This window comes from Leucopleurus acutus (assembly GCF_964270905.1).
Source record: "Leucopleurus acutus genome assembly, chromosome: 17".
NCBI classification, from domain to species: Eukaryota; Metazoa; Chordata; class Mammalia; order Artiodactyla; family Delphinidae; genus Leucopleurus; species Leucopleurus acutus.
In genome coordinates, this window is record NC_139159.1 from 79,230,384 (window position 1) to 79,257,964 (window position 27,581).

Below are 27,581 nucleotides of genomic sequence, written 5' to 3' on the forward strand. Positions count from 1 at the left end.
CATCTATCTATTTGGCATAATTAATTTTATATCTCTGTTTTCTTTACTGATGTATGTTTTATATTTATATAGTATATTTTATCCCCTCTCTTGAATATTGGTAGTAAGTAATTTAAATAATTATAATTTAATTTACAGAATTTCTAAAGGTATCTAAATTACAACCCAGGAAAAATGAAAGTAAAAAAAAAAAGTACCATCAAACGAGGCAAGGAAGGCAAAAGTGGCCTGTGAACTATAAAGCTAAATCAGTGTATTGTTATTAATATTTATCTGCTGATAATCCTCATAAAATTAGTAGGAGTTTAAGCAATTTAGCAGTATTATGATATAATAAAAAATAGAAGCCAGTAGCTTAGAGAGATTAAGTTACAGATCCAAGGTCTTAGAAGAAGAAGAATTAAACTAGACAATCGAATCCCCAAAGGACACTTATCAACTAATAGTCTATTGGAAAAAAATGCATTTGCAGTGGAAGATAAAGTCAAGTCCCTAAGAAAACATAAAACATCCATGTTTAATATACACAAGTCCCTAATTATTAGGAAGGAGAAACTGCTTTGCACTATAAAAATCATCATTCTTTGACAGTTGGGTAGCACAGGTGTGACTTGTGCCATAAGTAAGATTTGAACAGTTGCCTCTCTAATTTTTATTCTTCAGTTTTGAAAACATTCTCAAAATATAATATTCTCTCCTGTCCAATAAATATACCACGGTGAACTTGGCGGGATTTAGAATGCAAGCTCCGTGAAGAACAGTAAATTAGAGACCTTATTTTATACCTCTTCCCACAAAGAACATTAACCAGACCCATAATTACATAAATATTTGCTAGGTAACTAATAATATACTCTGAGTACGACACTTGACATTGCTTCATAGCAGAGAATTTAAAGCCAGAAGACTGGAATGTTAATTACAATTTTGACAGCTGTGAGCTTACCTATTTTACCACTAGGTTACTTCCGATAATCTCAGGCCTGCGGCTGGGTTTGAATATTTGGGAAATTACCATGTGGATAAATATTTTGAATAAATATGTGGTGAATATGAGGGTAAAATAACAACCCACAGGAATGCAAGAAAGCTTGTTGGAAAACTGATTCCTGATATAAATGTAAAAGGTCAGCTGGGAGTTAGATAAAGAACTAATGGAAAGTAGAATATATATAAAACATACAAGAATCAAATATATAAGAAAACATTTGTAAGTCACTAAAAGTTCCTTGATTCATCTGTATCACCTATATCTATATATTCATATATAGACATCATAAGAGAGAGAAGAGATAATAAAAGGAATATTTTACTTGCATTTCATTAAGTTTAAATGTTTGGATGCAAAAAATAAACCAAAATCTTGAAATAAAACAATAAAGACAATCACATTATTAATCCAATTTGAAGAAATTCCAAATAATAATTACACCCCCGTTTCATTATTAACTTATCTTAAAGACTTTGTAAGAAATTCGTCTTCCTATTTCACGTAGCAATGCAACCGAAAAGTTAGAATGGTTTTCATCTTCAAAGCCTTTTATAAGTGACTACTAATATTGCTTAAGCATTAATAGAATTTGTGAAAGTACTCACTAGAGAATACCTATTATTCTTTTTATTATTATTATTTTTTTTTTTTTATTTTTCTTGATTTATGTCAATTTTATGAGCTCCAGTTACAAGAACCCACATATAACATGCCTTGGAACCAGCCTTTCTAACCCTTGTAAACTGTTAAGTACAATCTCAATTTATCTATTGGTGTAAACTGGATATCCACTCTCTTTTGGAAGTCTTAATTTAATGAGCTTTATGAAACCACAGACGATGAGAAAGTGTTTTATGGGCAACAGTCCATCAGATCTCCAGGCTCATTGAGAGCCATGTGGAAAGGAATGTAGATTTTTCCATTGAGGGAACTGAACCATTTTCAGGTGGAGTCCATGTATACCAGTCAAAGAGAAATATTCATGAAACATACCATTCAGACACTGCAAAGGTTTTTCCTGGCCACTCTGTCATATCCTTCTGCTTCCCTCTTCCGACCGAAAAATAACAACAAATTAAAGCCGAGAGCAATAACTCTTAGCAGAAACCCCTCCCTGCCTGTTGTCTCTCCCTCAGGTCCTCTTCCAGAAAGGCGGGCCACTAAAATTTCAGGTTCTGACCCCAGATTGCCTATGACCAAATTCTGGATCCTCCTTCCACAGTGATGTGTCTTAAGTTTGGTTCATTAACTAATCTGTACCTCTGGGGGTTTTTTTTGTTTTGTTTTGTTTCAAAGGATGCTATTAACATTGCTTCTTGCTGTGTGATATTACTTAAAAGATAATTTACCCAGTACCTAGCACTTAACAGGCCCCCATAAATGTTAACTATTAATACTATTATTAGAACCATCATCAACACCCTAGGATGTTTCCTGTATTTTCACCAGACAACGTCACATCCTTCACAGGCACAGTAGACCCTACTAGAAAGGAACTTCTGTCTTTTCTCCCATCAAAGCTACAAACCTACAGCCATTCATTCCACCCCTCCACCTATGCAACTGGTCTCCCAGCTCCTGTCCAGTGTTATTTTTCTAAGCCATTCTCCACACTAAACACACACATGTTTCAGAAAATCATATCTTGTGACCCCAGGTGCTCAAAATTCAGAAATACTTTTCCATTTCCCTTAAAATGAATGTGTCACCCATCATGTTAATACGACGGTAATAAGACAAGTCATATTTTGTGTAGTAGACTCTGGCCTGGATAGTCCCGCTGGGGGAGGAGGATGGAATCTGGCTGGAGTTTGAATGGAGTTGAAAGAAGAGAGACAAGAAAAGTGATATAATACCTGTGTGTTTTGTTATGTATTTGAAAAATTTGGGGAAACCAAGCTTGCCTCCTCTATCTCCTATTGGCCAAGTGTGAGGTAACTTAAAAAATAAACTTAGAAGTCTGATTGACTCACCTTGTCACATCTGCTTTTATTTATTTATTTTTATTGCAGTATAATTGCTTTACAAAGTTGTGTTAGTTTCTGCTGTACAGAAATGAATCAGCTATATGTATACCTATGTCCCCTCCCTCTTGGATGTCCCTCCCACCCACCCCCATCCCACCCATCTAGGTCATCACAGAGCACAGAGCTGAGCTTCCTGTGCCTTATAGTAGGTTCCCGCCAGCTAGCTAGTTTACGCATGATAGTGTATATGTGTCAATCCTAATCTCCCAGTTCGTCCCACCCTCCCTTTCCCCTTCTGCGTCCACATGTCCATTCTCTACGTCTGTGTCTCTATTCCTGCCCTGCAAATAGGTTCATCTGTACCATTTTTCTAGATTCCACATATATGCATTCATATACGATACTTGTTTTTCTCTTTCCTGCTTACTTCACTGTGTATGACAGACTCTAGGTCCATCCACATCTCTGCAAATGACCCAGTTTCATTCCTTTTTATGGCTGAGAAATATTCCATTGTATATACCTACCCCATCTTCTTTATCCATTCATTTAGGGTGTTTTGCACACAATATCTGTTTAATGTTTATGGGAAATCTGTGAGTGAGCTTCTACCTGATCTCAATTGTACAGATAAGAAAACAGAGGCTCTGAGAAATCAGACTTCTAGTAGAGAGGATATCTGATCTTGAATCCATGCGTAATGAATCCAGGGCACACTTTCTTAAACACTATATTGCTATTTAATATTGGGAAATTTTAATGGTGTCAGAAAAGTCTTGGATGGGGGGCTTTTGTTTGTTCATTTGTTAGCAGGACGTTTTTAAGCCAGCTTAAGCAAACAGGGATGATACTGCAAGGATATAGAAGCATCTCATGGAAACCCAGGGAAGAAAATGCTTCAACACCTTAGGAAGGACTTGAACCAGGGACTGGAATGTTATCAGGAAGCGATCAGCCCCTCTGAGCATCTGTCTCCCTGCCTCTTCCTCTCTCGTGCTCTCTTTTCATGTGGGAGGAAGGGGCCCAGAGATGATCCTCTAAGATTCCAACCCCCTGGCTATTCAATCTAACGCTATGAAGGGACTTTGCAGTTATGATTAAGGCCAAAGACCATAAAATAAGGGGATTGTGCTGGATTATCTGGGTGCACCTAATCTAATGACATGAAGCCTTGAAAGCAGAGAATTTTTTCTGGCTGGAATAAGACAGATGCGGCCCAAGGAGAAAGCAAAGGAGAGAGGAGATAGAAGGGGAAGTGAGATTTGAAGTATAAGAAAGACTTGACTCACCATTGCTGGCTTTGAGGATGCAAGAAGAAGGCCGCAAGCCAAAGACCTAAAGCCACAAGCTTTAGAAGGTGAGATCCCTCCATCCCACTGATAAGCAGCAAGAAAAGAGGGATTTCAGTCCTACACCCACAAGAAATTGAATCCTGCCAACCACTTGATTGAACCGGACATAGATTCTTCCCCAGAGCCTCCAGAAAGGAATGCAGCCCTGCCAACACCTTCATTTTCGCCTACTGAGACCCACGGCAGACTTCAGACCAACAGAATTGTGACATAATAATTTTTATGCTCTTTTATGCCACTAAACATGTGGTAGTTTGTTTACAGCAGCAATCAAAAATTAATATGCTTTTGTTCTGACATTGCACCTCTCCTTATATGCTATGTAAATTTTGTCTCTGCATACAGATTTCCTCTTCTTTTGCCTGTATTCCATCTTGGCAACCACGATTTTGCCTGCAGCCCTGTACTGCATGAGTCTTTTCATCTAGTCTGGAACCCATGGTTCAGTAAATGTGTTTCCATATCCCAATTCTGTAATTTCTAAGAGAGAAAAAAATCATGGAAGCAACCTAAGTGTCCATGAACAGATGGATGGATAAAGAAGTTGTGGCACATATATACAACGGAATATTACTCAGCCATAAAAAGAAACGAAATTGAGATATTTGTAGTGAGGTGGATGGACCTAGAGTCTGTCATACAGAGTGAAGTAAGTCAGAAGAGAAAAACAAATACCGTATGCTAACACATATATATGGAATCTAAAAAAAAAAAGTGGTCATGAAGAACCTAAGGCCAAGACGGGAATAAAGACACAGACCTACTAGAAAATGGACTTGAGGATATGGGGAGGGGGAAGGGTAAGCTGGGACAAAGTGAGCGAGTGGCATGGACATATATACACTACCAAATGTAAAACAGATAGCTAGTGGGAAGCAGCCGCATAGCACAGGGAGATCAGCTCGGTGCTTTGTGACCACCTAGAGGGGTGGGATAGGAGGGTGGGAGGGAGGGAGATGCAAGAGGGAAGAGATATGGGGACATATATATATATATATGTGTGTGTGTGTGTGTGTGTGTATAACTGATTCACTTTGTTATGAAGCAGAAACTAACACACTATTGTAAAGCAATTATACTCCAATAAAGATGTTTAAAAAAAATCAAAATTTGCCAGCCTAATCAGTGAATTGTATCCCCCTGGTTCAGGTCACTGATATCCATCCAGTGAAATAGGGACGTGGTGGAGGATGCTGGCAGCTCATTCCAGGACTTGGAAGGACAAGTTATCTAAGGAGGATGCTTCAAAGATGATGTACTGCCACGGAGGGGGAAAAAAATGTATCTCTAGTAGAGATATTTTAGACATATAAATGATATGGAACAGATCAAGTTGCTGAGAGGAGGAAGTCTATAAAGGATTAGGATTGTGGTATTTTCTCAATCATGCTTAATTAGGTTTGTACCAACTTCCTAAACCCAGCAAGGACTAAGATGAGCACCAGACCTTTATTAATTTGGATATACGTGGATTAATCAGAAAGTGAGTCTTGCACATATGTGTATTTGAGCTTGTGCAATCTATATGTGTGTGTGTGTGTGTGTGTGTGTGTGAATATGGATTTATGCTTCATTTTGCTGTTTATCAATTTTTTCTATTTTTTCCACCATGTAGGCTCAGCAAAATAAAATGGCACATGGAATAATTAAAAGCACAGGCAGCTGAGATTAAGCTCTGCCAATATTAGTTCTGGCACAGATTTTATTTAACGTTATAGAGTAATAACCTGGGGAAATAAAAGTGCATTCATTTGAGAAACTTTATTGACAAAACAGGCATAGGAATACAACAAAATTCAAAATGCAAGAGTGGATCTGAGAAGTTGTGTGCTTAAGCGTTCTGCGCAATTACATTAAACACTGGCTTCATAAATCCAATGTCTAGCTCTATTAAAGCTGCACTTCTCGGTGTGTTTAGTTGGCTGGGCAATGCGTGAAGTAAGCATGGCTTGTGCTGAATGTGCAAAAACCGATCAGGCATTTATGAATCCATTTTTTTTTAACTCTTTCCAGTAAAACACCCCCATGCTTCAAGGCTCACCTTCCATGAAGACTTCCTTGGGCATTCTTAGCCGTATTTCTCTTACCAGAGTACATTGTTTATTGAACAGTACCACCCAAGAATTAAAGCACTAAACAACTCTCACCAATGCACCCGCCATCAAATATAACCCTCGGGCTTCCCTGGTGGCGCAGCGGTTGAGAGTCTGCCTGCCGATGCAGGGGACGCGGGTTCGTGCCCCGATCCGGGAAGATCCCACATGCCGCGGAGTGGCTGGACCCGTGAGCCATGGCCGCTGGGCCTGCGTCCGTCCGGAGCCTGTGCTCTGCAACGGGAGAGGCCACAACAGTGAGAGGCCCGCGTACCGCAAAAAAAAAAAAAATATATATATATATATATAAAACCCTCAGTTTAACCATAAGTAAGATAAATCATAGCACCTAGGATTTCTTTTTTTTTTTTTTTTCCCCGTGTCCCCTGCATTGGCAGGCGGACTCTCAACCACTGCACCACCAGGGAAGGCCCTGCTTGGGATATTATCATGACTACTTATCATCTACCTCCATTCATCTCTTCACTTGCAATTAGTTCTCGATATTGCAAACATAGCGATCTTTCTAAAATAGAAATCTCATTATTTGAAACTGCTTAAGATTTCACAATCATCATCAAGACAAATTTCAGCTCCGTAGGATTCAGACGAAGTGTCTTTTTAGACTTCCATGTAATTATTTCACCATACCGGTTGCTAAATATGTTTGAGATTTTTTGTAGAATCTGAGTTTCTACCATATAGCCATATTGAAGACAGTAAAGTTATGCAAAAAGACAGTGTACTCATTCCTATGCCTTCAAAAATGTCATTCCTTTTCCCTTTTATATCCTCAACCTCATAGTAAATTCCTATTCATCCCCTAAGAATGTGCTCAACTAATCTTGTCTTTTCAAGAATTACTGTGCCTCTTTTTCTCAAGCAAAGTGATGTGTCTCCCTCTCTGTTTCCAAGGTACCCTGTGTATAAGGGTGTTATAACATAGTTCACACTGCATAGTCAGTACTATTTGAATTTTCTGTCTCTTCCTCTAGATGAGAAAGTTGAGGAGAAGCACATGTCTTTCTCACTTGCACATCTCAAACAGAAAGCATGGTAATTAGCACATAGCTGATAGTCAATTAATGTTTGGTAAAGCAAATATATGAAGTTAAACCACATTTTAAGTACTCAAGGATTTGCATTACGTTTATATCCAAATTTAACTAAACCAAAAAATTTAGTATTTGGTGCTTTATACCAAACATTTGGGTATCTAACAAGATCTGTATTTTTCTTTAACAGATATGATTAATTGGGTTTACCTGTGTTATGTGCAGTCATGTTTTCTGTTCCTTGTAGCCAGCATTCTTTACCACCTTTGTTCCATGACTGCAAGCCAGAAAGGTTTGTTTGTTTAGTTATTTCCAACTGTGCTGGTCTTCCTTCTGGAGGCGTAGGTAAACTCTGGGTGCCAACACAGATCACCTCTTCACAAACTATCTTGACACCATTGAATAATTTTAATAAAAATGTATAATCCAGCCCTACTACAATTATCGTTAACATAAAAATATGGTTCCATGTGCCAAGCACAAAATAGCAAAAACGAAAATATATATTTTTAATGAGTCAAGGTTGAGATGACTACTGTCACGCACTGGTGTTAGAGGTAAAAAATATTGACTCCTTCTAGACTGCAACTTCACAATATACATCAATAGCCTCAAAGTAAACTTAGATGCACCCATATTAAAGAGTCTCTCTTAGTGAACTAGTCAAATAGGATTTTTATGTTCTTCTCATATTCTGAACACTGTCATTCAACAATCCATCTTATTTATTTATGAAGATATTTATGGCGATATTATTCCTAATTTTGAAAACATTGGAAGTGTTTAAATTTCTCAACATTAGAAATTGAGTAAATCATAGTATGGTCAAATGTTTACCATTACGCACCTATTTACATGGTGTGTCAAAGAATATTCAGCGCTGCATAAAAACACTCAAGTGAAAATGTAAGATGTGTAGCTTTACAGAAAATGCAATCCCGATTATGCAAATTAATCCAATAAGTGTGTTTTAGAAGCTGCTTTGTGTGCCGGACATTATGGTAGGAGTCAGAGACAGAAAGTTGAACAACACACCTCTTTGTGAAGAGCCCTACCCTCACGGAGCTCATATGTGTAATCGATCGTACAGGATGAACAGGTACAGATGGAGGAAGAGGTAAAGGAAACACAGTTGAAGAGAATGCAGTAGAATGCAAGAGTGGCTTTCTCTGAATGTTGGGACTATTGTAAATGTCTAGTTTGCCATTCTCATTTTTCTTTTTTGCCAAATTTCTACTAAAAACATGTAGTGCTTTTATCATTTTTTTTTATTATTTTTTAAGAACAAGAATCATCATGATTATTCGTCTCTACTGACCAGGTCAGATCCAGCCAGCAGAGCATCTGGAATAATAATTTGTAACTACTTTATCCTGGAGACTTCAGCAAGCAGCCGTGTGATTGATGATCACATGGACTGCACTGTGGTTTCACATGCCATCGTGGTCACGATCTAATACTCAGCCCAGTGGAACTCCTACACAGGACAAAATGCAGAGTGAAGACGAAACCGCTGCCCCTTGCGATGTGTCTTCTACGGGTACAGCTATTGTCATCCTTGATTTTGGATTATTCTCAAAACAACTCTGCAAATGGGTTTTGGTCTCCTCGCTGCACAGATGCAGAAAAGGAGGCTCAGAGACTGAAGTTACTTTGCAACCTCAGACAGTATGAGAAACCAGATCTTCCTGGGACCAAAATTCTATCATCTTTCGACTGCAAAGCACCCTTTCTTCCTTCCTTCCTACCTTCTTTTTGAGACTTACTGTATCCTAGGCATTGTTCTAACAAAACATGTTCTCAATCTACCCTATGCACCAGTTGTCATTACCCTCACTTTGTATATTTCTGGGAACAAATATATCCCTTTGTATAAATGATAGATAAGAAATTTAAAATGTCCAAGTACAAGAACAAGGAAAAACCCATTTCCCCAACCTGAAAACACAGAAAGTGACTAGAAACAGTTTTCCATTAGAAAGAGAAGCCAGCCAATACTTGTGTGGGTTTGAGGATGCAGGTAGATCAGAGGCAAAACGGTTTTTAGAACTCGATTTCCCTATTATGTCTGTACCAAAAGGCAGTGACTGACTTGCACAAGCTATATAACCTCTGAGTCACGTCAACAGATATTACTCGCCAGCCATTCACCACAGTCCTGAATTAAGGTGATCATACTCTTGGGTGAGAGACTGACATATAAACAATTCTTTACAAAACAGTCCCATTGCTCTTTACTCACTTACTCAACAGATACGTAGAACTTGCCCTGAGCCATATGTTATTCTAGGTGCTAGAGGCACAGTGCTGAATAAAATACAGTAGTCAAGGGAAGAGGTGCAGATAAAAGGTTAAGAGAACACCTCCAAGGCAGTGATTAATTCTGCCCAGAGGTGGGCTGTAAGAGGAAAAGCTCAGAGAAAGTGACATTTAAGGAAAAGGAAGAACTGGGAATGTTGGATGAGGCTGTACATTTGCTTCACTCTTTCTTGCCTGAAGCCACCTATGTGCTGGCTTCCTCTAGTAGGGTTTACTATAGTATTTATAGGTAGAGGACCATTTAGGGGCCTTCAAAAATCCCCTCGCCTTTTGGTAGCCCCCATGGAGCTTGAGTCGACAATTCTATGGAAACTGGCTTTTCTCTCATCTGTACAAGCCATTGGGTGCTTTTCCATTTGGATTTAAACTTGTCCTGCTTTGCTTCTTGGGCAGGAGTCTAGACAACGGACAGAATCAGAAGGAGGTATATTTGCCACAAATCAGGAACCTGTCAGTGACACCCAAAAATGGAATGTGTGACCCCGGAAGGCAGGAAGGTCTTTGTTCCAAACTTGTTCCGGTTGATGAAAAGTACAGCTGTCAGTGATACACCATGGACACCTACACGGAGAGAGACTGGGACTTCTGTGCCTCACTTTACTCCTCAGAAAAAAAGTTAAAAATAATGGCTATCTCATAGCACCACTGAAAAGATAACATGGGCTAATACATGACTGAGTGTTTACAGTAATGACAGGTATGGAAAAAACCCTCAATAAACATTGAGCTTGTACGAGTCTTAGTAATAGAAGTATCAGTGGTCGTAATTCTACATCAGTAAGATGTATTAAGATGCTTATCTGTATTATTGATACTATCAGCTCTTCAGAAAGTTCTAGGTTAAGGTGCTTATCATCCCCTTTTCAACTTATTTTTCTGTTCTTTTTCCTCGTCTTTTTCTTCCTCATAAATAGAAAATCCATCTTCAATTTGAGAAGCATGGTTTGGGGCACTTTGAATAGGAAAATGTTAGACCAGGGAGTGATCATGCAATACGTTTTATAATCTAAGACATCCATGGGACAGATGCTAGAACTAAGCAATCCAATAGAAAAACTAGCCACATGGGTCTTTTTATAGTTGACCTAATTAAAATTAAATAAAATTAAAAACTCAGTTCTTTGGTAGACTAGCCATACACAGTCAGTAGCTGGCAAATTGAAGACTGCAGATATGGAACATTCACATCATTGGAGAGAGTGCTATTGGACAGCATTTTTCAAGGAGTCAAGTATACGCACACACACCCCAGTGGCAGATTGGACGGGACTTTACCACGTGCTCTGTGTGGCCCCGCCTCCCTCTCCTTACTTCTCACCACCTCAGACACTCCACTCTTCCTTTTGTCACAGCGCCGTCTCCCCCAGCTAAAAGCTCTGAAGACACACCCTTTTCTCAGTGCATGCCTACACACCCATACTCTCTCCTTACACACCACACATTCACATCTCTACCTGTCTGTTGTTCTCTCCTGTTTCAAACCTCAGCTCAACCATCATTTCTCAGTAAGCCCCCCACCCAGACCTCCAGGACCCAGGCTTTTCCCCCTGTGACATATCCATACCTTCCCATCATCTCTTTTTATGGGCGCTTTGTATAGGTGTGCTCTTACGTTTATTTATGAGATTACTTGATTAAAATCCAAATCTTCCAATACACCAAAAATTCCATGAGAGCAAAGATGATGTCTGGTTGGGCTCACCATTTTATCTCCATACCTAGCCTAGTACCTGGCACATACTGGAGTTGCAATAAATATTTGGTGAATGAATGAATGAAGGAATGACTGAATGAGAGTGGGAGAGATCACTCTGGCTAGTGTGGGTCCGGGCAGGCCTCAGGGAGACGTGGATGCTTTCTCTAGCCTGTGACCAGTCAAGTTGCTAATAGCCTATCAAAGAGGCATGGTCCTTGTTGGGCAGAAGGACAATAATCTTTTATGGTACTGAAATGTGCTTAAGAGGAAAAAATATCTGATCCGTAGCAGGGAGAAAAGATTAGCAAGTTTTTCTTTCCTAAGGCTGAACAATTTATACAATGACCATGCTCTAGTGCATCACCTCCAAACAACTTAGAAACACAGGGGCCCTGCTTTCATTATAGAAAACCTGAAAGCAGAGTCAGCTTTTTGTTTAAACTTCCTGCTCCTGGAAATTGCTATTCGCTTATTCTTCGTTACATCTTTTGGACAAATATTTAATGGACAACCACCTCATTTTTAAATTCTGTGTGCTGCTCTGTGATTATCAAGAAGATCAATGGCCCAGCTTTGGTGAGCCGTTTACCCTGCACCGGACACTGTGCTGAATGCTGTACGTGTGTTGTCTCACTTAATCCTAAGAGCAGCCCTATGAAAGAGCTATCATTATTATTATGTTTTTAAGATAAGAAGACGACAGACAAAAAAGTTCAATAACTTGTCTTATCTCCACAACTACTTAACCTCCCTGTGACCATCTCCCATGGATAAAGTGTGGATGCAAATCAGAGTTATTTCTCAGCACAGGAGTGAGGACTGCATGAGAAAATATACACGCACGACTTGGAAGCCATTCAAAGTTCGCTATTATTTCCCTTAGAATTAATTTGTTGGCTCTTTGCATTATGCATCAGACCTACGCTCAGGTTGTCCACAGGCTTGCTGTAACCTAACATCACTAACTATCAGAGGTGAGAGAGGCTTTAGGAGCTAGAAGAAAGGCATTTTTCTGCATCTCACAGATGCACAGCATGGAGGTGCGCTTAGTGTAAGGGGTTATCAGACTGTGGCATATGCCACCCCAGACATAGCACTGAGCGTGTTCACAAGTGAAACCTTATTTAATCTTCACAAAGTCCCCTGTAAGGTGTTAGCAACCCTGCCATGACAGTTAAAGTCATGCCGGTAACGAATGAATGAAACGTAACCCTTTGTTAAGGAGCACATGTTGTTGTGATTTTACTGTCTTTTTTGATAAATCTGCCTGTAAAGTAAAGGGGTTTAATTGGCTTCTCAAGAGCTGTAAGCTGCTGTGGAGGTTCCTCAATGATCCCCACAGAAGGAGTCAGGAATTAGGGGGTAGAAGGAGGTGGTGAGCGAGCACAGTTTGGGACCTCCACTGCTACTGTAAAACTCTTCTATTTTCCTAAAAATTGACATTTCCCATAAGAATGCATCTGAACACATAGGTGAGTTTACCAGTGCCTCTTTGATCTAAAGCAGGTCTGTCGGAAGCACAGGGCGTGACCTGGACTTGTGATTGGTGTCTGCAGGAGGTGGGGACAGTTTGGTAGGACTGAGCCCTTAACCCATGGAATCTGCTGCTCTCTCCAGGTAGACAGTGCCGTCATCGAGTTGAGTTGAAGGACACCATCCTGGTGCCCTAAAACTGCTTAGTGGTGTGGAAATCTTTCCAACCCCTCCCTCACATTGGAACTGGGTCCAGAAACTTTAGCATCTTTCCCCCCATCGCTGCCTTAGAAAATGAAATTCAGCATTATATAATACTTCTAAAGGTCTAAGTTGCTACGTCTCGCTTTAGGGGGTAAGTCTAGAACCTTTGTATCTTAAAATGTTTAAGGATTAAAACCGTGACCACCAAGTGGAGATTGCTTTAGCTTGCTGCCCAGAAAGCTGCCCAGAGAGAGTTCCAGGTGCCCTAAGTAGGCAGAGGTGTTAGGCTCTCAGGGATTTTCTTTAGAATCCTTTATCATGAACAGTTTGATATTATGTACGTGAGAGTTTAAGCTAACTGTAGAAGTTACTTCTTGTCTTAATCAGAAATGCACCCTCCACAGATGGCAACTAGGGATTTTAGTTATCTTTAACTCTGTTCAACACCAGATGTTTTGCTAATTAGCATAATGAAAGTCAGAAACAAATTTTCAATGGTGAAATTATGGACTTTATAAATAGGATACAAAACTCTAGAAATAGGCTCTTGGTGCAATAAATAGTATTCAAGAAATATGAACTAGCTAAAATGTTTTACTGTAATTCCCAGCATGGCACGGAAACGGCATATGGACTTAGAAGTTCTTCTCTGTTGAATACCTTTCAGATTGGCATCCAAGCCATGGTTTAGCGAAAGGTCCTGGGACCTTGGGTTCTGTTTGTTCTAAGGCTCTAGATTACTACTGTCTTTGTGACCAAAGGATTTTTACATATAAAGGGCCATCAGAGCACCTGCAAAAATAGAGTTAGGATATTTTTCAAGCTATACGACTGCTTTGGATAATGTATATTTGTTTTAAAAATTTTATACATCAACCCTTGTATGCATTCAGCATTGTACTGAGCACTTGGATGAGAAATGACTAATTAATAATACCCCAGCTTCAGGAAGCTTGTTATCTGCTAAGCAAGAAACAATTACAGGTACATTAACAGGTACAAAATTTGCATCCAGGAAGAGAAGGGGACTTTTGGAAAGAAGAGGACCCAGTCCACCCTTGACACCTGTGTCTTCATCCCGAGCTACTTCTCTCTTCTCCCTGGCACCATATTTCATCTTTTTCACCTTATTCTCCATCCCTCTTTTTTTTGGCTGTACGCGAGCCTCTCACTGTTGTGGCCTCTCCTGTTGCGGAGCACAGGCCCCGGACGCGCAGGCTCAGCGGCCATGGCTCACGGGCCCAGCCGCTCCGCGGCACGTGGGATCTTCCCGGACCGGGGCACGAACCCGCGTCCCCTGCATCGGCAGGCGGACCCCCAACCACTGCGCCACCAGGGAAGTCCCATCCCTCTGGTTTTGATTTCACGTCAGCACTCTTAGCTACAGCTCCTCTGGCTTCTCCTTTGGGTTACGTTGCCTCCAGTTCCCGACCTCGGCACCCCGCCTTCACCCCCGTCTCTTGTAGAGATGACTGGAGCTTGGGAGGGAGAGTGGTTTGGTCTCAGAGACAGACTTGAGCATCTCAGGTAGTGGGATTGCCTGGGGAGGAGAGGTGGGAAGAGAAGAGAAAGGAGCCAGCTGTAAACCTCTGCTGTCAAAGGCTGGGGCTGGGCGCGGGTCATCGACATGAAAGGAGAGAGCAGGGAACATACACAGGAGTCAACGGGGAAAGCGGGTGCGGAGGGTGGCAGTGAAGGGAGAGAAAGGCTTCGAGAAGAAGGTAGCAGAATAATCACCCTCTTTTTCTAGTTCATGTTCCAGCCTGGTATCAATTTTCCCCGGGGACTGCACAAGACAATTTTCAGAGAGCTTTTCTCTCCACCAAGGTTATCTGCTGCCCTCTGTTAGGTTCAGAGGAGAAAGGCACCTACCTATTAAATGTTCATACACATCACTCTATTTTTCCAGGAACTGGCTTCTTGTATTTTATTCCGATACCTGCATATTATTTTCTCCTTTCCTGTCAGCCTCATTAGATGAGTCCCATTTCAGCAGAGACATCGATTAGCGGGCTTTCTCTGAGTAGTTACAGGTACTGATGCTTGACGCCAATATCCAGAAATGGAGTAGGTGAGGATTGTGTATAGATGAGGGCTCTGAACACCTGAGCACAGCACAGGCCATTTCCTGGAGAAGAAAAAGAGAAGGGACCACTGATGTGGTATATGGACCAGGTCCTGCTTAGATGCTGACAGCCTGTAATCACTGGCTGGGAGCATCTGAAACGCTTTCATTGCATACGTCACATGAACGCTGCAAAGGATGAAGATCTGAGTCTACTTAGAGAGAGTGAACTCTTCTTTTTGTCATGTCAGATTCATTCTTTTGCTTCTGTATTTTTCCCTTTGTGTAGAAGAATTAAATTATTCATTTTCTCCATTCTTTCTCATGTTCATTTTCTAAAAAGTCCTCATGCCAGCACTGAGATGACAAGAGTTGAATAAAACCCAGTCCCCGCCCTCGGGAAGTACCCAGTTCTATGCGCACCCTTGCTGCTGATTGCAATGCTGTCTCTTCCTTTTCAACCTCATTTGCTGTCCCTTCCTGCCACGTATGTGTGATAGTCAAAAGGACACTAAGTAACGAATCAAGAGTACTTTGTTCTAGAGGTTGACGCCACCCATTTTTTTTCACAAATAAAACCTGCTATTTAGAGAAGTTTATGATTTACAAACTATGCTTTACAAAACCCTTGGTCAAAGTTTGTTTTCTTTCATCTTGACCAAACTGTGGGGCAGGTATTAACGTCTTCCTTTACTTAACCTCACTGAGGCTCATCTTACTCCTATCCCAGCGATCTTTCTGATATAAGCTCTCCGGCTCATGACCTGACCCCAAAAAACATTTCAAATACTCCTTAATTCACCAACCTAAGACTATTCTTCATACATCAAGCTCTAGGTGTGATGTTATAGATGAGATAAAAATAAATAAGTCATTCAATGAAAAGGTCAAGGTATCTGTGCTCCTGCCTGGTTTGCAGGGACTCATCCCCTTCACCTAATTGTCCAGAACCAGTTTCTATCCCCTGATATTGCACATTCCGGAGGCCTCATACAGATGACATCACATAGAGCTGTGCTCAGACACTCCGTCCAGACCCTGAAAATATCCCTTCCTCGGTCACTGGAGGATGGATTCTTCCTAACTGTCCCTTGCCTGATGGATTTAAATGATTAATTCACTGATTGACTTATTCCCACAAAACATATTTATTGAGCCTGTGATCCGTGCCTGGAATTTTGTTAGGTGATGTAGGCATAAAAATTCTAACTTCAAGTGCCTCGAGTCATTGGGGGACCATAATGTATTAAATGCTTTCCCATGGACCAATCTTTACATAAATGGTTTTATATAATAGGCTCAGCAGTCTTATAAACAACATTTAACTACTCATAGAACATCTATTTATTGCATACTTACGATATGGTAGGCACTGAACATGCTTGTTTATAGGGTGGCAAACCATGAAGAAATGAGAACGTCAAAAAATTTCCTAAGGCTTTCCAGTAGCCAGAGTTAATCTATATCTGCTTGACACCAGTCTGCTCCCTTTCACCAAAATAGAAAGACACCCATATGATCCTGCGATCCCACTCCTGGGTATATCCCCAGAGAAAACCATACTTATTTACTTATTTACAAAACAGAAACAGACTCACAGACTTAGAAAACAAACATACGGTTGGTTACCAAAGGGGAAAGGTGTGTGGGGAGGGATAAATTAGGAGGTTGGGATTAACATATACACACTACCGTATGTAAAACAGGTAATCAGCAAGGACCTACTGGATAGCACAGGGAACCCTCCTCAGTATAATAACCTATAATGGAAAGAATCTGATAAAGAATGGATATATGTATATGTATAACTTAATCACTTTGCTGTATCCCTGAAACTAACACTGCATTGTAAATCAGCTATTCTCCAATATAAAATAGAAATAAAAAAAAAATAATAAGACACCCAGAAGCTTTTGTGAAAGGGATACTTCAATCAAGCTTGTAGGATGTACAACAACTAAAATTGAGTGGAATTAATATTGAATGTCTACCAAATGCAGACAGTGGGCACCTTCTGAAGGCTGAGACCAGGGGGACAGTGGATAAGAGATGAATATACAACAATATGCTAAGAAATGGGGGAAGTTGGAACAAGACACTATGGGAGAAAGTTTTTAAAAAAACTCTTTAATTTGAAGAGAATCAGGAAAGACTTTTCAGAAATAGCCTTCCTTATACTCAGAGAGGAAGGCAACAGAGCTGTGCAGGCAGAAGGAACTAGAGAAACTGGTGTCTGGAGAGGGACAACTTGAGACTCCTAAAATGATTCCACTGCATGTAACACTTATTACGTGAATGTGATGGAGAACATCAAAGATTTTATTGGAATAGAAAGCTCACAGCCAACAAATGACTGAACTCATTTGACTAAAAAGCAGGGTTTTTGAAATTACAGCCTGCAGGTAAAATGCAGCTGACTCCTTGCTTTTGTGAATAAAGTTTTATTGGAACCCAGCTATACCCATGGCCCCTGTCACATTACAGCAGCAAAAGTGAGGTGTTGTAACAGAGACCATAATGCCACAAAACCAAAAATATTTACTATCTGGCCCTTCTACAGAAAAAGTTTGCTGACCCCTGCCTGGATTGGTATTTGATTCTCTTGACCTGGAGATCTAGGGAAAGTTTTTGATCATACCTCTTCTTTGTTGTTCTTACTGTATTTGTGTGTGTGTGTGTGGTGGATTCTTGGAGGACTGGACATGTGGAGGTCTGCGGGTTGACTTACAAAGGCAGCTAAGGTGGTAATCATCAGAAGAGATCAATTCAACCATCACTGAGAGAACAACTTTCCCTTGCTGGACTCGGGAGAACAAAGTTGAATAACCCTGGCTTTTTATCCTTATGGCCGTGTAGTGGCAAGGATGATGATAATGCTGTAGTAAAAAGAGTACTAGCAAAAAGAGAACACTGCACAGACAATATTGTGGACTGTCTGCGGATTGTGGATTGTGCAATCAACAGTACAGAGCCATGCGTTCTATGGCTATTGTTTCCAAAAGGCAGGCTGAACATCAGAGCCAGCTTCCTGGAGGAGGTGGCCTTTTGAACTGAGGATAGAAATACTGGTGGGGTTTCAACAAGAATAGATCTGGGAAAAAGCATTGCTTTATGAACAGAGTGAACTAGAAGCACATGTCCCACCTCTAAATGTTGCCTTCTGGACGTCAATGAAATGTATCAGCACAGTAGGAGCTTGAAGCCACCACCCAATTCCTTTTACACTTTGCTCCATTTCTTTCTGGCCTGGAGCCAATCTCCAAGTTTTAATTTTTTTACATGTGCAGATATCTCATGAGTAATTCTCATAATGAAAGCAAAGGTAAGGGGATGACGAGGGAGCCATTTCGTCCAATCCATGCTTCTTGGTCACCGCATTCAGTAACTTACTAAGTCAAATCTCAGACTAATTGGGGTTGTGTTGGATGCAGACAGAAAATTGAAAATGTATTTCTACTACGTTAAGGAAACAGTCATTTTCAAAATGAATCTCTTTATGAGAAGTAATCAGAATTATATAGGGATGGAGAGCAAATGCCCACAGTATTTAGATGGTTGCAATATAAGGGTGATTAATTATCATCTTAAAATATCACAGGCAACGCTTGCCTCATCTGTTTGCCTGAATTGATCTCTTCCGTACCCATTATGCTTCTCCTTGGTTGAAATGAGTTTTTCAATGGGCCTTGCACAAGCTGGTGCCCCACACGTTTGGCAGTGATGAATGGACCAGGGTGGATTATGATGCTCCTGGTCTGTTGATTACTGTCACTATGGAAAGAAAGATGGCGGGCACTCGAGTCAGACCAGAATCAAAAACCTGGAGACTCACTTCTTTTTGCCTCATTTTTTTTGAGTTGTTGTAACAGTTATTTCATTTGGTTGTCATAAGGACTAAATGAGAAAATAAATACATTAAAAAGATGTTTTTTAAAAAGTACAGTGTCTAACACACAGTAGTAACTCGGTAAATGTTCATTTCTACCCTCCTTGTTTACACAAATCGATTTGCTTTTAGAAACAAAAACAGCAGTGACTTGAGAAAGGGGGGACCATTTTCCTTCCTGAGATAGTTTTAAATAAGCACCCAAAGAAAGAACAGAACTCTTATATGAGGTCCCTTTGACGATCATTAGAAACAGTGGGATAAAGCCATTTTAAGTATTTACACTCTTTGTAGAGGTAATGAGAGTCATTTTCCAACAATAGTTCAATGCTAGAGAGTAAAAACATATGTTAATTGAGTGCATCTCATAGGTCAGGTGCCAAAATTCCGGCAAGGGCTTAATCCTCACAACAGCCTTAAGATACAGGCACTATTACAAATAGGGAGAAAGAGAAACTATCTTGTCTAGGCACCAGCAATCAGCAGACCGTCAGCCCAAAGAGCTAGGTCTCCTCTACTCTTTTCCAGTTTTGATGTAGGAAAAAAGGGAAGCGATTCATTGATGATAAAGGCGTAGAAAATAACAAATAGGACTCAGAGCCTTAAAAACACCGTCATTATAGAGGAACAAAATGATCAGCAAAATTAAACCTGGCCATCATCAGCCATATATATTAGCGACTACCAGAATAGCAGCGATCAAGATTCTCGACCAGCCCAAGACAGTACAGAAAACATACTTCAGAACAGAATTATGAGAATCCCAATTATCTCTGATTATGTATGCACAGTGGGAAATTTGCAACATTGCACACAAAGCATTGCAGGGCAACCACATTTTTTGTTCGAATACTAAATTGGAGTCTTCGGGAAATTCTAGTTATGCAGTAATTTTAGTTTAAAAATATTAAATATCAATCGCCTTTGAAACTAAGTTTGGAAGGTTGCTAAAAATTTGACCATAAGCATGTTAAAATATTAGTTGCTGGAAATATGTGTTGTCTGCTGATATGCGACACAGGTAAGGCACGCATTGTTGGATTTTTTTTTGCAGTTCATAGGAGGATCTCATGGTCTACCAGTAGATATTCATGACATCATTTATGCTCCTACTGCCCAAATCATGGGTTTTTTATGAGTCCAAGCTCTCTCTGCTCGCCACACGACAGGCCAATGAATCAGAGACGGAGAGCAGACTAGTGTCTCCGAAAAACCATCTCATCTGGGTCTGGGTGCCAGTTCCTTTTATAGAATCAGAGAGGGGGAGGAGATGAGGAAGTAAAGTAAAAAGGCCATAAGTTTTGCAAATAGCCCCTGGAATGGCCAGCCTCAGGGAGGGGATGTGCTAATTTCTCCTTTCTTGCAGCCATCCACAGGTGGACAGAGTCCGGATGCTTCCCTGAACAAAGGCCCTTTGGTTTAAGGTTCAGGCAGGGTTCCCCGAGGCAGGCCATTATGTATAGAGAGTATCCTTTTAGTGAACAAAAGCAGCGGAAAGCAAAGGTTAAAGTAAAGGAAACAGATCCAGCATGTAGTCAGATTTGTCTCTTCCCTGTTACAGTTTTAGAGCAAACAGCGTATCTCTCTCATACCTTTCTTCATCTGATCTGATCTCACTTAGACAGAACTGGATTTCAGCTGGAACTCTCAGATTTGTTTCCAGATTGAGTACTGACCCCCTACCTGGTGTCCACACAGTTTCCTAACAGCTTTGCCCTTAAGTCACTCCGGCTTAGTCCTAGCCAGCTCCATTATCCATCATTCCTGCTCTCTCCTGGAACAGACTGGAGGTCAGGTTCTTATACTGTACAAGCAAGGTGACATTATGCTAGTTTCTTAATCTCTCTACCTCAGGATTCTTATCTGCAAAATCAGGAAAATGGCAATGACACCCAGTTCACAGGATTAAGTGACCTGCTGCACAGAGGAATGAGAAGGCTTCTCAGCTAGTGTATGTGAGTTCTGGAGGAGGAGAAAAGAAAGAACATTTCAGCAGTGAACAAAAGGTAGAAAGACACGGAGACACCTGTTAGAACTGTAGGTCTCAAGTTCATGAGATGATCAGTGGATGAGGGAAGACAAAATAACATGCGATATATAATATTAAATGATATTCCTGTTTGCTTGGTTCACATTTTTCAAGGGACATTCACGACTAGTTAAGTATAGCTCACAGAACAATTTATTCTACCGAAGTTGGCAAGCAGGAATTATTTCCAAAACAAGCCTTGGAGAGGGGAATTAACTTGCCCAAGTTAAAAACAACAACAACGAAAACTCATCAGTAGTGATTCAGAAATCAAGCATGTTCAGATCCCAAATAATTGCTCACTCTACCAGGCCAATGTAAGTTATGTGGTTTGAATTTTTTAAAAAAAGGCGGTGATGAAGGGATGACTATAATGTTTTTAAAATAATAAGGAAGGTGCTAACCAGAATTTACAAGTGGCTGGACTGTAAACTGCGTGGGGACAGCAACTACATGTTTCTCTCTAACAGTTACTTATTTAATGGTTTTTCATCACTAGACTTGAAGTCAAATGAAAGTCACACCCAAGCTTGATTATGCCATTGGGTTCCCAGCCTATAGTAGGTGTTCTATAAATGTGTTAAATTAATAAATGACAGAATAGATGTCCCAGTATAAGTACTAAATAAGTGAATATTAAATTAAATTGAGTTGATAATTTTATGTAAATTAGCAGGGAGGTAGGATATGAGATAAAGATGGAGCTTAAAGGTAGATGAAAATTATTGGATATATTCTAGATCTTGGTTTGGATGGTTGATGTAAGGGTGTTCATTTTGTTATCCTATAAAAATCATTTATATGTATACATTATATATAATCATATAATAAATAGCAATACACTATTATATCATTTTTAAAAGAGAGGAAGGTTAGAAAAGTGAACAACATCAAAGAAATCTACACTTGAACCAATGTAGTATCATGAACCTGGAGTTTGATTAATGTGACTCTGAGTTTCAATAAAAAATACAGAATAGAAGAATGTGATATTCTATTTTTTAAAAAACAAGTTTAATGTACCTTTGATGAACCTTACAGCATTAAACATTTCTGAGTCCTTATTACGTGTGAAAACATTCTGTGAGATCCAGGTAACTAAATGTGATTATGTCACTAATTATAAAAATGTGGGAGGATTATACTGGCCATATGGCTAGAGAGCTACAGGGCAGCAAGAATTCGGTGAGTAAAATACAGCAGAGGTGAGGGGCAGAAGTAATTAGGAAACTTTTACATAGGACATTGCTGTATAATCTGGTTGACCAAGGGCTGTGTGTCATCTCCAAAGCAGGAGAAATTTTCCCACAATTCTCTTTTCCAGAATGAAAACGCATCTATTAAATAATTCCTCTTTGTGTAATCTCAACCAACTTATCCTTGTAGATGGGCTTTTCCCCTTCTCCACTGCAATACATTCTAAAATAAGTTCTCTTAGCTACTCAGTGTTGACTGATGGTCCGTGATCATTTCAGAGGCAGGTCTTTTTAGAACTCTCTTACAGTTATGCCTGAAGGCAAGAAGTCTTCTTTCAGATAATTTGGAAAGTCCATTTAATGTGAATTCTCATTATTGATTTATAAGTCTCTCTTGCTGGTATAAAAAAAATTTAAAAAAAACAAAAAACTGGGACTAGATCTATAAAAACCTAATGATCATGAACCATCTCTACAGGTCATCCTCAGTAGCCATAATTTGGTTACTTCTCTAGATATGCCCTTAGAACTGTTATGAAAGCATCTGGCATTTGCCCTCAAAATCGGTAGCTCTTAATTTATTCACCCAGTGAGCATGATTTACAAGACTGTTGACGCTATCACTTGCTGTGTTCCTCCTGGCAGCCTATACACTCTGGTCATAGAAACTGTCTCTAGGCCTCCGTTAAGGCTCTGTTAGGCTCTGGTAAGCACCCCAGCAAGGGTCCTTCTCCCTAGAATGCCCTTTCCACGGTGACTGCTTGGAGGACACCTCTTCATCCTCCAAGACTGAGTGTAAGTACCACGTTCTTCCACATTCTTCTTCCATCCAGACTGACCTGATCTCTTCTGTCGTGGTCTGGGTTTGCTGAGTCTTCATCCATCAAAACACTAAAACCTAGTGCATATTTAATTGCTTATAAGTCCCCATTCCCATCACTTGATATGTGAGCTGGAAAAGACCAATGAGCAATATCCTGTTTCTGAAGCAAGCTCAGAAACAAGAAATGAAAGTTAAAACGTAGATGGATGGAGGTTAAAATATTAACTTCGTTACAAACAAAATCTCATTGGAGAACAGGGTTTTGTCCCTCGGCCAGATTTACAAATATGTCAACTGGTATTGATTGAATGCATTCCTGATTTCAGACTCTCTTTGCCTTTCTAGAATATTCTCTGTGTTCCTGGGATTTTATTTTAAGTGCCATTTCTGCCTGGTAGCAGAGAATGCAGCCTAGGCCTTTCCACAGAGATTTAATCAAATAAAGTAGAATTTGGGTCACCTTCCCCATGCATGGGGCTATTGCAATTTCTGGTGAAGACTTTGTGAGTCCCCCAACATCAAGGACCCAGAGAGCGGTTCATCTGATCCTCACTGACTGAGATGTGATCTCACCTGCTTCAAAATCCTGGATGAATGATTTACTCTGCCTCCTCTGACATATCCATTCCTCCTGATAATTTATATTTTTTCAATCTATTGGTTATCTCCATCCCTCAACTAATTTTGAGCTCACAATGTCCCCTCCCTGCCTCCAAGCATGAGGGTCCAAAGGAGGTTTGGGCACTCACTCTCCTGTGCTATTCTGAGGCCGTGGAAAACACCTGGGGCTGTATCCAGTCTTGATAGATATAAATCACCACCATTCTTATTCTAAAGTTGCTGCAATAGGGGGACTTTCATATGAAAATTGGCGTATATTTTAGCCTTATTCAGGAAGCAATGGGTAAGTCCAGTTTACACTTGGGTCCCTCAGTCTTTCCATCAGTTCAGCCCTGGGGTACATGGGGATGGGTGGAGATCCCAGATACTACATCTAGGTCTTCTGTGTTCTAAACATTTTCAGTTGCTGCTCTGGCATAGGTGATTTTCTCTTCTCACTGTGGCAGTTTTTAAAAAAAGGATTTTATTGAACCCATTTATGCCAGAAAACTGGACCATTGGAAGCCCAAAGTTCAGAATGAGAAATCTTGACTTGAAGTCTTTTTGTTCTCTACACCTGACAGCATGAATCCTTCCTTGTAACAACGTATGTCTGCTGACTAAATATCAATGGATCCAGCTGGGGACGATTCAAACCTTAGCTAATATCTAAAATTTTCATACTTCTTGAAATTGAGGGGAATAAGTGTTTAACATAACATTGGGAAAAATCTATGAAACTGGAGAATTTGCTATATCCAGAGTGTTAAACTTATTGCATGGTCCAATCCCTTCTTAACATCCTTCAAAATCTGTCTTTACCTTGGAAGGAAATTCAGTCTTCTCTTCATGGAACACAGACATTTTCTGGGTCTGTTCTCTAGCTACTTATACCACTTCCATCTCATATGTGCCTGTCATAATGCACCACTGGATTCTCCCCAGTTCCTCACCTCTTGAGCTTGGGCTCAAGTTTGGCTTTGCCTCTAGAATGATTTCCCCATCCTTGACTATATCTCCTCTATATACCCTGCAAGGCTGAACTTAGAAAATACCACCCCAGAAATCTTTCTCTCTCCACCTCTCCATCAAAGATGAGCAAACCCTCACCAGGTACCCGCAGGCCTGGCGCCTAACAGATGCTACTGCTTACTACCTTCTGTTCTATAATTACTTCTGTAACTGTAGTTGTAATACTTTATAACCTGTGTTCATTTTCTTATTAATTCTCCCAGTGGCCTGAAAGCTGTTAAATACCATCCTTCTAATTTTTGTGTCCCCAGGCCCTAGCTTTGAACCCGGAAGAGTCTCAATCAACATTTTTTGAAAGCAGTTTTCATGATCGTACCCCATATCGACTAATCAACGCATGCAGTAAATTAACAAATAACACATTTTGCATAAGACTAATAAGTTGTAGGGAAACCCATTATTTTAATAATGGTTTATATCTGCATTAACAAAATACCAGATTGCCAGTTTTTCATGTGCTGTGCACTGCTAACTACAGAGCAAAAACAAACAAACAAAAAGAAAACCTAATTGAACAGCATCTCTTGATCTTTTCTGACTTGAAATTAATGAGAACTGCAATTAATGAGGACTATGTTAAAGATAAAAATTGTATATTTGAATCTGATATTCAGACTCTACTAAATTTACACGAGAAGAAAGTCTCCGTAAGAAAAGGATCCAGATATAACATAGATCACAGACTTTAAACACAGAGGAGATAACACTGAAACTCTAGCTAGGAGTTCTGGACTTTAATATTTTTTGTTTTTTAAATTTCAACAATGTATTTTCTCTCTCTAGTTTTTGTTTACTCCCTCGATCATGTATTAGGTATACCTTTAATAGGTATACATCTGCAATATACCAGGCATTGGGCTAGGAAAATACCAATAATGGAATTTGGATAACTGGATTTTATGGCATTAACACATCATAATTTACAGAAATGGCATTTTCAAAGTTTACCTTATGTAATAGTCATAGCACATCTATAAATTTATTGTTAATATTATTATCTGCACTTCATCAAGGAGAAAACAGATTCAAAAGACTAAATGACTTTCCTATTATCACGTTGTTGATTTCATGCCAGAGCTAGGGCTTAACTCAAGTCTCATGAAGAATAATTCTATTGTTTTTTGAGTGTTTTGTGGATGCTTCTAAAGTCTTTCGTTGATACTTCAAGTTATCTAGCCACTTATTTCATCATTCATTTTTTTCCCTCCTTCCCTTCCTTCCTTCCTTCCTACCCCTTCTAGAATATTTATTGAGCACCTACTTTATTGCAAAACCTCTTTTAGATATCCATTATCATTTAATGACTCATTGGTTCTTGAGAATTAATAGGAACACTGCTGGCCCTCAGTTGTATAATCTAAAAGATAATATAAGTTCAGAAAAAGTTAGAAAGCCATTTATCTCCCAGAATATTAAAAAAATAGACAGTATAAAGCAGAAGCCTGGGGGCAAAAAATAATGATTTAAAAAATGCTTTCATTCAAAATGTTAGTGCATAATAGAAGATGCTCCTGGGGAAATAACTTGTACTGTGTTGCATTCCATTTTGAAAATAATGAGCAGTGATATGAAAGTTCTTATGTTTTTACTTTGCTACATGAGAAAAAATAGCAGATGAATATGAAAAGGCAACATCAGTTCTCTGTTAGTTGTTTTTTGATATTTTTACAAAAAATTTTATTAATTTTATTTGTTTTGTTCTACTCACACATAATATTACATATATGTTTTTAGAAATTTAGGTAAAATCAGAAAAGTACAAAGAAACAAAACTTCCTTTATACTTAAAGAACAGAACTAACTACTGATCATTCCCTGAGCTCTATACTTCTGTCATTTATCTATGCATATGGTGGTTTTATTTATATTATTATATTTTACAAATTTAATATCATGTCCTCTACCACTTCTAAATTGCTTTTTCCTACTAAATATGAGTTTTTAAAAATATATATTCTATGATTTATTTCAAAGTGAAAGTGAAATATTCTCCCTTATTTCAGTGAGATGGCTTTATCAGGCTCTGGTCTTCAGTTCTGGAAACTCATGCCTTGGTTTCAAGTCTGCCAGTATGTGCGTTGTCCCGGGCAAGTCCGTTCATCTCTTTAGATACCTATCTCATCCTCTGTATAAGAAAGAGATTGGAATTGGATGATGTGGCATTCAAGTGATAGTATTCTAGAATTTTCTAAGTCTTCATCAGTGCAAAGCCTACCGTCCATGTCGCAGTGGAGTCTGGGACCCTGTGGAGAAAAAGCGGGACTCTGTACATCCCGTGGTGTTTAAAAGTGCAAAAGGGCAACCTTGGCACGTCTGCTGCCAGAGTTTTGTGTTCTGTCCCGAGCATTCTCGGACTCTGCTCAGGCTCACCGACAGGGGGCGTTATGAGCCTGCTCACTGGAGTTGAACGCCTGGATCATAATTCAGCCAATCTCTGGCAACAAGTGAATTCTCTCCACCAGAATGGTTACCAATAGATTTAATCACCCTTCCATCTTTTGCTTTTATTTTTGAAGTACCTACGACTATCTTCCTAAAGTCTTATAAGAGGAACAAAAATCTCCATTTGAGCTGCGACGATAAATGGCTTTTTTTCAAGGGCATATAAAGTTGCATACAGAAGGGACTCATCGAAAAGCCCAAACTTAAATACTTTTTCTACCAATGTCCCTGTGGCTTTGACCAAGTCGATTAACCACCAGAGGGGCAGTATCCTTCTAAGGGCAGAGCACAAGTTTGGAGTTCAATGGACATAGCTACTGTGTGGGTTTGAGAAGTTCACTTAGCATCTATGAGCAGA